The following is an 11112-nucleotide window of genomic DNA, read 5'->3' on the forward strand; positions in this document are numbered from 1 at the left end:
ACACTTGGAGTCTAACACCTGATTCTTGCCAAATCAAAGATGAACTTCGATTGCAGTTCCATCTACTTTATTCAATTGCTCTACATGAAAATGACACTCTACCAATCAGCTGTCTTGCTCGGGTAAGGAACGAGGGGGTAATTGCTTGGCCATGAAAGAGGAAAAACATGCATGGATAGAAACTGGTTTGATCCTACTTTTTGATGAGGGTGAGTCTTGCGTCCAACGGAAGTTGCACCTGTACTCAGCTCCAGAGACTTTTCAACTCGTCTATACTGGCTCACTGAAGTATGCTGTGCACTTCCCCAGGTCCTCTTGACTCTGCACGGCTTCCTGGGTCCCGACTCCAAGCGTTGACTTTCACTGCTCTGGTTTCAAAATAGATCGACTTGATTTCCAGCACGTAAGCACAATTGTCCTTCGTTCACCCAACGAGTAGAGCTTCACGATCAGAGAGGTCCTTTCACTTCGGGTGTTCCAACATAACCCTGTTCCGCTTGAGCACAAAAGATGTGACTTATCTCCTCGAGATCCAAAAGGTGCCTCTGCTCTCCTCAAGCGCAAAAATGTGACTCCTGTCACTGTTCATTGACTCGAATTGGAGTTGCTAATTTTCAACCTTAACATCCCCGTCCATATTCCAATGGTTCATGATATAGGCTATCTGAGGTACCGCATTGGTAGAGCATCCGCTTTCCCCCTGGTGAATCCTGGTTCAAACCCAGGCTAGTCGAGTCCAAGCTTCTTTGCAGAATTCAAATTACATCATAAGTTGCTGCCTTAACTGCTGTTGTGAGCGAACCAGTGATCATCCCCGAGGGTGAGGTAATAATTCATGTTGCACGTTTGGCTGTGGGACACCCATCATCAGATGGCAGGCCGAGCGAGAGAGTTGCCATCTGACTCCAAACAAACAACTTTTCCCCCCACAAGTATAGGGCAACCTCTATTATTCAGCTTGAAAATGCGAGACATCCAAGATCTCGCTATAAATGGGAGAGTTTCACGAGCGTCTCTTTAACAATTTGCCCTGACGACCTTTGCGTTTTAGGGGATTCCGAAGTGCTTCATAAGGGGCAATTGCCGCCCTGTGAATTATTCCTTGTCGCGAAAACCATCGAAAATGTCAATGAATTCAAATACCTTGGTGTCATATTCTCATGTAGATCCTAGAACGCTGAACACCAACGTACGTACGCATTCTAAAAGGTTTTCTCTACCCTCGCTGAAACCCCCAGTCCCTTCCCTTCAGTTCCGTTGTAAAATGAGGATTTGGTGGCCATCGGTTTCCCCCAACGTAATCTCGGCCTGTGGATCTCTGCCACAGTGAACTCCTCCAATTGTGAATTCCGCCAGGAGTGAAATCCCCCTGGACGATCTCCGCCCTGGAAAACTCCGCCAACAACAATCTCCGCCAGGGTGAACTCTCCCTACGATGAAATCCGCCATGATCAACTCCGCCATGTTTTCCAGGGCGGAGATCGTCGAGGGGGATTTCACTCCTGGCGGAATTCACCATTGGAGGAGTTTACTGCGGCGGAGATCACCGGGCGGAAATCCACAGGCAGAGATTACGTTGGGGGAAACGTATGGGAACCTAAGGCTTTTCTGAGTAAAACGCCATCAAATACTTTTCAACCTCAACTTGCCCTCTCGAAGTCCAGCTGAAGTCGGGCACTTTGAACCGGTTATCATTACTGCAGTCTGAGAATAGGTTTGATGGCCCCAAGCCCTCAATATTCGATGACATCTTGCCTGTGCCTTCTTTTAACCCTCTTCTGAATATCCCTTTTTACTTCTGAAGGAGTAAATGGCCTTTTCATATTCCTGTAAATCCTGACACACGTAGAAAATGCTTTATTAAATTATTGACATTAACCACCACTTTTTATGCTCGAATCAAGAATTCCAACGCACCGCTCCAAACGTCTATGTGCTTGCCTGGTCATTGCTCTTTTTCTTCGTCCTGTCATTCTATCATACTCGAAATAATTCATTTCAACCTTCATAAACCTCTGATAGTACAATAAACAATGAGTAAAGCATAACATTTTCATCGCGCTCTTTATTTCTGGGACCGTACTTACGTAAACAATACAGCAGTATCGCCTGAATATGAATTTCTTTATTGATAAGTGTTAATTTTCTTGAAGAGACGACGTTGATTTAGATCTAGCCATCTCTGATCCAAATAACGCCAATAAAATGGTAAGAATATGTGACACTTATCTGGATTAAAATACGGAATAGAAACCATGACGAATGAAACCCCACTATCCCCATCGGAATCTGTTTAAGCCACAAAAGCTTATAACAATGTACGAGAGTGGTAACTACAAAATCAGGACAATTAAAAACAAACTGGATTCGTGTTAAAGATCTAACTTCCACGGTTCTGATGGAATGGGGTTTGGTAGATTGCGTGATTCTTAAAAGAATTTGTCTGCATAGACCATAGATAACTTCATATATAGATCGATCAAGGGCGCTGCGATCGCATGTTTTCGTCTCAGCTGTCGCTGGTGGAAAAAATGTTTCATTCGTAGTCAAGCTACTTAGGACAACTATGGTGCAAATTTGAATCGTTGACGGCTCGTCAAATTCAGAGTAGAAACCCCTAATAAGACTCCTTGTCAAGCAATTGCTCTCGTCCAGCGCGCTTCATAAAACGGGTTTGAGTAAGTTGTCCGACCACATTTTTAAGAACGAAAGTTTGAAGGGGTTAAAATGGGGCTCAAGTTAAAGTTTTCATCCATGTGGTGGAAACACTTAATTGAAACGCAAGGAACAAGCCTGGGTTCAGGCTGACATCCAGAGGTGTCGGAATTACCTTGTTTACGTATAGGCGCAATCATGTCGCCCACATTCAAGCACATTGTTGGGAGATTAAAACGAAATTCCAAATGCCTCATCATTGCGTTGCAATTTCGGATACATTTTGTTACACTTTCGAGATTTTCGAGATGCGATGCTAAACAAGGGCAATCAATAGAGTACATGATTTGCTCTACTAATGTCCAAATCTTTTTTTGACATGTTACGTGTATTATGCCCTAAAAAGCATGTTTTTTATTATTGTACCACTCTTTCTACCTGTATATTTGTAAGATTCAAAAGGAATTAAGATTAAAGAGGAATAACAAACGTTTCATGATAATTATTCAACTTGCCTGAAGCGAGATTTAACGAAATATTTTGTGCCATTTCCACCAGCGTCAGCTGACCTGAAAACATGCTCATGCGGTACAGCTCCTGTTGAACTTAAGCATTCTAGTTATGGTTTTCTATGGCATAGACAAATAGTCCCAGCCAACCCTTGAGGACTTTTTTGCAAATTGGTCATGGGGGAGTACTGTGCCATCAAAGTTTATACCAAGGCGAGGAAAATCCTGGCCGAGGCCTTTTGAAGGTGGCCAACGGAGACAAGGCCCATTCTAGATCAACATTTTTGACTGGTTCAATCAGAACAAATCTATTGATTGACAATTATTGCAGAAAATCAATGTATTTTTTTTATCCAAGTCTGGCTTCAGTCATGAGGCCATTGAAAATATCCTCCATGATGGCCTCCATCTCTCAAAAAAGACTGCCTGTTGGGTGCCCCACCTGCTCGATTCTTATTATCTTGGCAGAAAGAGGAAGCAAAATCGTACATACTTAGTTACTATAAAATGAAGAACCAAGGAGGCCACCACATTTATTCCTTACTTATTGTTGTTCTCGTACTTAAGCACATAGCTCGACCAAAAAGATGATCATGCCCATAAACCAGCCAATTCCAGCTGCAATCATTAGGGGGTAAATCAATCGCAAAGCCAAAGGATTTTGGGAGGGAGATGTCTTTGACCGGTGATTCTGACCCGCCTTAGATTCTCCATCCAAAATATCATTCAACCACTTATCCAAGATTCCCGACTCTTTCAACTTGGTCAGATCCCTTGACAATAATGCTGTCAAATAGCTATTCAAAGGAAAGTTCCAGGCCCCGGCATTTTGGGTCACAGGTTGACCCAAGAAGCTCCGGTCGGGCATTGAAAATGTCTGGAGCCAGGTATGAAACTCGAAAGCTTTTCCCTCAGGGACCAACGTGTCCTTTTCTGGAGAGCGAAATGAGCCATCGAGTAGGTGTCCCTTGACATTTTGGTTATAAATGTTCCGATAGAGATCCACAGACGAGTCCCGGAGAATCGATTCCAGGATAGTTCGCTTCACGGTGAAGACGGGATATCTGGATTGGTAGATCTCTTCCGGCGTTTGGATTTGCTTCTGATAGCTGATGATGGATAAGTTAGCCAATAGATTGGACTTGTACGCCATACCAATTACGAAAGAACCCACCAACCATAAGCACATCAGATTTCTGATGTTCCATGGTAAACTTAATTTGAGAGTGGTCCGAGGAAGACTTTCGGCCATTAATGGACCAAATGTCATCATCCACGATTCGTATTTTTTCAATGGGAATAGCATCAGAGTGCCCAAATAAATGATGACCACCACCAGCAAACAAGCCCAGACATTTGCTTCGAATGGTCTAAACAGGGTATCAAATACGTCAATGGGTTTGGGGTGAGTTCCAATAAACCCCATAACGTGGGAATGGATTTGGTCCCCGAAATCAGCGTTTTCAAATCGGCTCGGGGAATAGGACAACGGTGAAATGGAGACCTCAAATTTACCTTGCCGAAGCTGGAAAATTGACAAAATAGCTATTGTAAGCAAATAATTGGGTAAAAAAATGCATAACTTTATTCCATTTTAAATTCTTCAAACAAGGATTGATTACAATTTATCTCGATTCTACTTGCATTTATTTTCGTTATGAGAAGTTATTTCAATGTTAGGGATTGGCAGGCTCTTATCACTCAGCTAAACGTTTTAGAACACTAAATCATCTTACTGTTAAGTATTTTTAATTATGATTTGCCCCAAAAAGACTAGTTATTATCCTATTGTTGGACCACCTTGGTTGTGCAAATCCCGTATGCTCCAAACAAACGATTTTGATAGTCAATCAAAATTACTTGTTGGCGAATATGTGATTTATGTAACAATTGCATTAACATTGCAAGCTTCAACCTTTTTCGCTTGAACTAGGCAATAAACTGTTTTGCATTGGCGGAAAGTAGCGTTTTTAGTTGAAGAGTGATAAATTATAAGGCCAAAATTGAAGTTCATTACATCGTAGATTACTAGGCAAGAGCCAAGGACTAAAACCATTCCCCACTTGTTTCTAGCCTTATAAAGTGAGTAGTCTCCTTTACTCTAAAGTAGTGCTACAATGAAACTGATAAAGATTGCCATAAAAATGACTTTTACCCCATCTATGATGCCCACTTCCGTTGAATTCGTTACTGATGGAACATCCGCATAACGAGCTTGAGTCAAGTTAAATCTGAATCCGTGTTTCTTGGACATTTCCTTCAAGGCTTGTAAATCGCATCCCATGACCTTCAAGTCCGGAGATTTATACACATAAGGAAATATTCGCAACCAAGTGACCCTCAAATCCTTATCGAGCAGATGAATGCTTGAATTTAGAACTAAATCATACTTGATACCATTTGGACCAAGAACTTTTACAGGGAATCCACGGTGAAGATCGGGCTCTACGGGGGTAAATTCGTCATTGACACGAATCTCCAAGGATTTTTGCCTTATCTTCAGTCTCTTAAAAAGGTAAACAAGTTTAAGGGCACTTTTGGTCGTCAGATCATTGGCAATCCCCAATAGGAATCTGACATTTGGTTGAAATTCAGGATAGAATCGATCCAGATGTTCCATGTCCATGACATAACAATCTGTATTCGAGTTGTAGATTTGAGCTTGAGTTGTAGATTCAGTAAAAATGAATAAGGTTGTTCCTGTAGACCCCTTAATAATTCCGAAGATATTAATAAGCCAGAAAAAGTTGTCCATTCTCGGATATCAAAGGCAATTTTGAATCCTCACTAAACTTGAATGGTTTATATTATACGCAAAAGCTTGGAATAGACGTTAAAATACAAGGAGGCCGCAAATCGCGCTTGTTGTTGCCTTGGCATTGATTGTCAAGGTACTATACCAGAACTACTGCCAATGACATTTGTCATTGTCCCAAATATATTCTCATTAATCGGATTTAAGTTAAAGTCAATGATTGCTCTGAATTCGTTACCTGCTCGAGTGGTATTAATTCATAATATGTTTTACTTGTTCTGCCTTGTTTTGTATTGGCATTTCCATTCTGATCACAACCACTGTATTTGTGTGACCTTTCCAATAGTGAACAAAGCGGGTACCCTTACACCTATATACATGGTGAACTTGAAGACCCTGATTATGGCATTATTCTCGGTAGCAAAAACCCTAAAAAGACTTAAGAACTCCAATGACATCTCTGAATAACTAAGCAATGGAAGATCTTGAACTTCTGAATTAATAGAAAATTGTAAGGATTTTAAGTTTGTTACAAAATAAAAAAATGCTCAGAAATCTTGCATTCCTCATTCTACATATAACTATTCTTTTGCTTCTAGACAAATTTTCAACAAGCTTTTCAAACATATGCTAGAGCATGACGGATGACAACTCATTTATAGGGCTGGGAATCCAAATGGACACGCTCCCAACTATCCTTATCACGTCAGCTTATAATATTTGTTCCAAAACATTGAAATTTCTTAGGGAGTAGCACTGACATGTATGGTTTTATCCTATTTGATGCAAGCCCCGTTCACACCAATTACAGATTTAATGAAAGACCTTAGTGAGGAGCTCAGGTTGATCAAAGAACATTTTTTGTTATATTGGCCGTGTTCTCATTGATGGATTTTGTTGAAGGGAGACATCTATTGGATATACTTTTTGCTTTATTTCTTACAATCTTGAAAATTAAATTTCTTATCTTGTTTTATATGACATGTTTCCTAGGTAGTTTTCGTGCAAATGTCAAAGGTTGAATTGATATTGAATTGATATATGCTTGAAGAGGCATGAAGCAAAGCCATGTTCATTTTCATCTGCGTTATCGCGGAGGGGAATAAAGTCTTTATCTCCCTGTGCATATAAAGGAACGCATCCAATGTTTTGGAGTCAGCCTCTCAACATTCAAGAACAAACTTTCTCAGAGGAATGATCGTCATCTATTAATTGTTTGTCAGACTTGTTAGCTTGTGAGCTTTTCTTGAATTTGTCTTTGATTTGACACAGTTCTTGGAACATTTGATTTGTGGATATGGCATCAGATTAGCTAGATTCATATCGCTTCTATCTTGCAGGTGTCTATCTGAAGTTTCCAACTTTTTTCTAATGTTTTGATGATGAGGGCAGTCGAGCTTTCACGGTATTAGAAACTCCCAGGGTAGCCAATAATGAATAAAAGCAAATAATTACTCATGTCATCTGAACAAAATGTCTGACATTAACTTTTGCTTAAATTTGCTACAGTATGTTGTATGATATTCAGGTTCAAGTCAATTGTAATGAGTTCTATTTTGCGCTTGTTGGAAACAATTCATAATTGAATAAAAGAGACTGATTAGAGTTGAGGTCATTCTTTGCCACCTCTAAAATCTCTATGGACGTTACCCAGTATGAAAATCTGCTCAACAGTGGCTGCATCAAAACCTGTCATTTGGAGAGGCCATGGAGTAAAATCAGGGTTGCCAAAATATTGTTCATTGTTGCTGCCACTTCAGAACCCAAAGTGTGATCCAACTTTGCCAAAACAATTAGCAAATCAATTAGCATACCAGACGCGTCCTTGAGTTTTTCCTGCAGAAATTGGGCCAGTTTTCTCAAGATATTTGAGAAATTGCTATATCTTTTACTCAAATTTGGATGTTTTTCCTAACTTAGATGCAGCCATTCAAAGAATCTGAGGAGCTGCAAGACCTTCACAGGGTTTTGGAGGGCACATTGATTTTAAAAGTTTCAGCCTGATAATAAAAAGATTCCATTGCTAAAGGATTCAGAATTCATATTTTTCTTTAGAGAAAAAATTCCAAGCTTATTTCTAAGTGCTGCTCTGGACTTCAAAACAGAACATTCAAGTCAAATATTGATGGTTAAAACATGATTCAGTAAGAAAACAAGTAATTTAATCTAGAATTGCTGGGAATTTCACCTCAGTGCCATCAAAGTATTGATAAAGTAAAGGTCTTGATGATGTTTTTCAGTAAAAAATTCCCCCAGCATAGTGCAATTGAAAAAATTATATGAGTAAGCACGTCCTTTGGGAACATTTTGAAATGAGCCACTGGTTAGGGATTGCATCACAATCTTGGACTTAGCAGAAGTGTTGACTTTGGTCAGTTTGGACTGGTGTGAGTCAGTCAAAAAACTGGAAATCCCATGACTCTTCCAACAATACTAAACACCTCAAAGGACAACATCTTTGGCTTAACTATTTGGCAAAATGGGATCATTTGGTCAAATTCCTCCTTCGGGGGGAACAAGGATTGGTGGATCTTGCTTCCCCCTGGGTACTTGTAAGGTTCAAAGTGTGTTGTCCTTCAAGAAGTTGGTTGGTACCAAGATAACAACAGAATTAGACTAATTTCACTATTTAATGCCCTTTCCTCTATTGCTCTCTGAATTGTCAGTTATCTGTGCCTAGAGCTTTATGTATGTAACTTGAACTGTCCCTGTGCCCATATGCAATGCTCAGTATATTGCTGCTTGGCGGCTGGGTGGATTTTCTTTCTCCTTTTTCTTTCTTCCAATTATTCGTAATTTTTTCTTTCATACATTTACTTTTTCTTTCACATTGTGCAACAATATATTGGCAACCCTGATTTTCCTTCATGGTCTCTCCAAATGACAGCTTTCAATGCAACAGCTGTTGAGTGGAATTTCATGCTGCGTAACGTCCATATAAAATCTCAACCTATCCATTATAAGCCCCCTCGGGTTTTGTGAAAGTTCGTTTTTGGTAGCAATCCAATTCTCATCAAAGGAGTTTGCTCGAAGGTTTTCATTGCAAGAGACTTTCATTTTTCGGCCGGCTTGTAGAATGGAAGGTAAGTCCGGATGGGAAAATTCCCATTTCTAATCGGCATATTAGTCGTTCAAAAGGTGGAGGTGTATCCAATCTTGCGCAATGTCTCCCAGCATGATGGTGTAGCCACCAGAGCAAGAGGTCTCTGGACGTGATCATTTCTAACGACCCTGGTCCAGTCCAGTATAGTTTAAGAAGAAGTACCCGCTTATATTATGATTATTTGAACTCGTGCATTTCTAGGTTTCCGGGTTGTCACTGTTTCCTGAGCTCTATCTCACTGTCATTATGTGTCAAAGGAAATCAAACGCCATCTTGCTTTCGTCCCAAGCTGTCTCATAAGGGCTTGTCAAGTGAACGCATTCATAAATAACCGACGTTGTTCCATGGAGAAAAATCAAAGACATCACGCCCAGCCAAACCGCACTGTGCACGGGTTAAAGTTTGACATTTAATTCATTTTACCTGCTTGTCAAAGCAAATAGCTTTGTGGTATTGAGCTAATTTGATAGTGCGTTTAACTAATTACACCAAAAATGTTCTTTTTGTTGGGTTGTGTAACACAGCTCACTCAAAATCACTCAACTGTTGAAAATTCAATGGGCTGATGATAGTGCGAGTGGAGTGTGATGTTTGCCTTAGTTTTCCCTCCCCAAAATGCCCAAAATCAGGGTGCCGGATCACATTTTTTTCTTGAATTTCCTACACTTGACATGCCCTATTGTGGATGATGAAGCATCAGCTGTAATTGCTTCTCTCTGCAATTGGGAATGGGGCATACAAGAAAAGTAACTCAAGCATGTCTTGATGTCACCTCTTTGAATACATTTTGGCACTCCAAATTCCCCCAAATGATTTGCAATTTCCATTAACACTTAATAAAGTTATATTAGAATGAAAGTTGGGCGAGGTTCTTGCTAATCATTGTGCACCCTGAGTGAGCGCCCTGAAAGAATGTATCTTGGGATTGACAAATAATATATTATCAGCAGAACTCGGAATAAAGGTAGGAAAAATAAGGAAGATAACTTAAAGAGAATATATTTAAATAAAAGTTAAGTACATTGAATAAATTTAACAGATAGTAGTTTAAATACTATTAAACGGAAAGAGTCGGAGGAATGCAATAACTAGTGAAAAAATGATTTCATGTTAGAATAAAGTAATGATCTTAATTCACAACAATTATTTTAATCATCAGCAATGGTTTTAATCAACAGAAATACATTGCATTCGTTGTTGCCTTGTGGATTTGAATTATGCAGACTAGATGAGTTGAGGCGGCCATGGATTGATAGAAACAATGATCCAATACAAATTACCATTTAAGAAGGTATGAACCGAATTCAAAATCGATTCGAGTCGAAAAAAACCATTCATGTAATGTTAGATCAATGCAGACGGGTCATTCACCTCCCTTTTTCGAACGGTTCGATTTGACGTAAATAGCGCAAAAAATGGATCTCATACCTATGTGGAGTCCGTTTTTGCTCCTGGCCTCTCAAGGCGACCGATTTGGCTCGTTACAATTCTTTTCCATGGATTTATCTTTTTCATTTTGACGCGGAAGTCCCCATTTTAGTTTTCTAATCGAATTACGTTTTATTTCTATTTGTTGATTCACTAATTTGACCTTCCAAAAAACTGCCAACCTCCTCTCCTCTGTTACTTATTGAACTTAACTCGGTTTGGTCACAGACTGACCAGGTAGCATTTTTCGATGCTAATTTTTGAAAATTAGCATAAATTCAAAGCTGCTAGCATTGCAATTTTTGTATCAGCATTGTTCTGTTTTTTAGCACCAAACTAGCATTATTTGCATAGTCCAAGCATTATGAGATCTTGTCTAGCATTTTAGCATTTTTCTAGCATTATTTCACTTTATCATTTGAAAACATAACCAAAAGGAAGAAAAGCAAAATAAAAAAAGAAAGTGAACTTCATTTGGCGGTGTTAACGTCTTTCATAGGATCCCTTTCCCGTTGAATGAAATTGATACGCTGTAGCCAAAACGCTAATTCCACTATTTACTTTACATGAAGGATGCAAAATGATTTATTCTAATTGCTTCTCAATTCAAAAGGAGATTTAGCCTAATTTCTGTTTGTAAACAGATTTTTGTCCCACCAATA

Source organism: Tigriopus californicus, chromosome 3, assembly GCF_007210705.1.
Source record: "Tigriopus californicus strain San Diego chromosome 3, Tcal_SD_v2.1, whole genome shotgun sequence".
Taxonomy (NCBI): Eukaryota; Metazoa; Arthropoda; class Copepoda; order Harpacticoida; family Harpacticidae; genus Tigriopus; species Tigriopus californicus.